The 3,630-nt window shown below is 33.7% G+C and overlaps 1 long non-coding RNA gene across 1 annotated transcript; it reads right to left on the reverse strand.

The window, feature by feature from the left end:
• Window positions 1-2,753: 2,753 nt before the first annotated feature.
• On the reverse strand, window positions 2,754-3,331 carry LOC141690240 (uncharacterized). The gene is made up of 3 exons (XR_012562698.1): window positions 3,247-3,331; window positions 2,951-3,043; window positions 2,754-2,852 (listed from the first exon to the last, which is right to left on the reverse strand). It is a non-coding gene; the product is annotated as an uncharacterized LOC141690240 (long non-coding RNA).
• Between the last annotated feature and the right edge of the window lie 299 nt (window positions 3,332-3,630).

The following is a 3,630-nucleotide window of genomic DNA, read 5'->3' on the forward strand; positions in this document are numbered from 1 at the left end:
ATAGTAGACTACCTCTGCGTCTGGATTGACAACTGTCAGGGTCCAGTGGTTGCTATAAAAAATAAACAGAGGTGCTTGTTAAATAGTAAAGCCTAAATTTGATGCTTTTTTGTCACTCAAACAACTTAAATATCATAAAAAAAATTACATTTCTATTAAATTAAAATCAACCTAAAAATTATTTAAACTCACTATTTGTGAAAAATAATCTAAAATGTGATACTAGTAGAGTGTAATTTACTGTAATAAACATGATCAGGTATAACATCAAAAATTGAAGGCTCATACTGATAAAATTTAAATTCCAGTAAATAAATCAACTTTAAAACTGAACCTATAAAATTATCATCAAATTTGAACTTGAAATATTATGAGGTTGAACTATACAATTTCCCCTGTCTGAGAAACAAACCTAACATCTAATAACAAAATCAATTAAATACTGTAAGCCATTTGATTACTTTTATATTAACTTCAAAACTGTCAAGGCATTTGATTACGTTTATACTGAACCAATGCAATTAATATAAATTTCAACAAATATTATCGAGTTTAACTATACAATTGAACCCATTCCTTACAAAATTAAAGCTAAATTCTTGAAAAAATTAATAAAAAACTGGCAAGGCTTAACAGCTTAATAGCTTGGGATAGTAAAAATACTTACATATCATTGTATGGCAGGAGAAAATGTTGCCCTTTCCTAGAATCTTTAAATCTTGTACACAATTCACGCGACCTCTGCACTGCACTGCCACATCCAATGGCACCGATTGTGCCTGGATCTACAAAGCTAATCATGTTGACCATCTTATGCTTCTTCACATATTCATTCAAGAAGCTACAAATTAAATTAAGCAGTCCTTAGTAAAGATTGTCATATTTATTCCAAGGCTATATACTTCGAAAAAAAACTTTGAATGAAAAGCTTACTGAATAAAAAGGCAAATGACAGAGCCGGCCATTTCACCGCCAGAGCACACTGCATGTATATCAGATAAGAACATGATTTGCTTCTTTGTAAAGCCAAATGCTTCTTTGCTTAGCTCAAAAGAAATTGTTCGGCCACCACTCAAGGCTTCCTTTGCCCATGTCCACAAACGTTTCATTGCAGAAGGATAATTCGGACCAATTTGAACAACAAGCTCTGGTTCAAATTCTTCAATTACTTTATACGTCTTCTTCATTTTCTTAGCACGGGCTTTCTTGGTTTTCTAAAACAATTGCAAATAAAAATAATTAAAAAACTAGACTAAACAAACACATAGTACATATATTAACCATACTAAAAAAGCATTCTGACCTTGGCGGCCAAAACATGAGAAGTACTGCTATTGTTTCCTGCAATTATCATGTTTCTCGGCCATGCAATAAAAGTTCCCATGGCTTCTTGAACAGTCAAAATTTCATCCCCGATAGGGAAGGGAATCTTAGCATCTCCTTGAATGACTTTAGTGATAGACACCCTTGCGTTCTTTTCTCCAAGACTTACTCCATGGATAGTCTTCTCATGTCCTTCGGAAACGCGTACTTCATCAATTATTGCACAAGCAACAATGTTGCTCAACGATCCAACAGCCAATCGGCATACAGAACCACCTGAAGAATCCACTTTCATTTCCTCAACAGCCCTTCCATTATCATCCTCACCTGCCACCTTTTTATTATCCTCAAGCTCCACCGCTAAATCCACAAACAAATTATCTATCAATGTCACATTTTTATGATCACCTACAGCCACATCCACATCCACATCAACCCCACCCTTAGAGTGACAGCTTGCCTGCTGGGAATTTGGTTTCGGACTACCATCATATTGTACACCATTTTTCGATGAATGTGCATTGTATTTTTCAAATTCAGCAGCCCAAAATGCATCTCTCTCTTTAATAATTTTTGGAGTCTCCTCTGCCATGTACTTTTGAATTGCCTCACGTACGCTTTCTTCCACTGTCCTCGCTTTTTTTTCCCTCGGAAGATCAAAATAAACCGACTGCTTCACATGAATTCCCTGACCACGTACTCTGCCTCCGTGCTCAGGCTTACCGAGCGCCATTGTTAACACATCATTAGTACCTTCAACTTTAAGCTTTCCTTCCTTAACCTCCTCCTTCATCTTTTTCTACAAAAAATTCAGTAACATTTTTCACCATAAGCACATACATCCTTTAAGCACATTCATCCTTTAATTAAAATATTACACAACTAACACCAATTTGTTTTTACTAGTTATAAGCACATTCATCCTTTAATATATTTAATTTAATAGATTCAATTGCAAGCACAAGAGACGACTTAGTTTACTTGGTGGTACATGGGACCTAGTAAGTACATTCATTGACAAACTAATCCAAGGATAAAAAAATATTAAAATAAAATATTAACCAACACAGAATACAAAATCTAGACATTTAATATTATGAACCAATTTTCAATATAAACATGTGTATTTGACTCTCTTAGTGAACAGGGGATTATTAAAATATATAATTAACTACTAATATTAAATATGATACAATCAACATGCTACTAGCACTAAAGGCATACAAACAAATCCTAAGTTAAACTAGAGACCACTAATTCGAATTATACATTGTAATAGAAAAAGATAAACTATAGAAAGGCTTCATGTGTATATAATTTATTAAAATTTAACTTTTGAAACTTCAGTTCCTTATTAAAAAATACACAAATATGTGCATCAAATAGAATGGAAAATTATATTAATAACTTACAATTTCCTTAGCTTTTTCTGCAACTTCATCATTTAAAAAATTACCATCTTCGTCCATCCTTGCTAGGATCCAAGTGTCCGACCGATCTACTTCCTCTGCATCTGGATGAGATTCAGTCTACATTTACATGTAAAGGATCACCTTAGTAATAACATAAACATGCTTGTAAAATTAATATGAAGAAAAAAATGTGCTTGTTATTTCATTTCACTAACCCATTCATTCTCGAGATTAGCATAACCTTTTCGAGACATTCGATGTGGATATTTACTCAGCTTCCTTCTTTCTTGTTGTTCTTTATGAATTTTCTTCATAAAAAGCAGCAATAAGGTTAGAAGATCATAACTAAGTAAATATTAAAATGAATAAAGCTAAGTAGAAATATACCAGAAACTCAGGCGACGTGCGGTCAGCAACAAATATGTCCCAGTGTGATTTTTCTATAAAAGTAAAATCTGCAGGAGGATGTGCAAAAAATTGAGGTTGATCCAGATAAGGAAGAATGTAGTACTTGGTCAGCCGACATTTAAATTCCCTCCATTTTGCCCCGGCCGATCTGAATACCAACTTTTTTGCAGACTCAGGTACAACATAAGCCATCTACGGACATATACCAACAAATTTAAAGTTAAAAGGTGCTAGTTAATGAAGAACAAATAATAAAAATAAAAGTTAAAATGATGGAAGTTATTTATATTCATTTTACCTGCACACAGTCCCAAATTTTTGTCTTTGTCTCTTTAGGAACACATTTCCAAGAATCATGCCAGATCGGGATTTTGGTTCTTGCCAAAACTCCAATATATGATTGCATCTCTTTACCTTCTTCACCATATGGCTCTCCTTTTGCATTAAAAGACACAGTAAGTTTGATCCCTCAGATCTTGCGTTTCAC

This window comes from Apium graveolens, chromosome 10 (genome assembly GCF_009905375.1).
Source record: "Apium graveolens cultivar Ventura chromosome 10, ASM990537v1, whole genome shotgun sequence".
Classification (NCBI taxonomy): Eukaryota; Viridiplantae; Streptophyta; class Magnoliopsida; order Apiales; family Apiaceae; genus Apium; species Apium graveolens.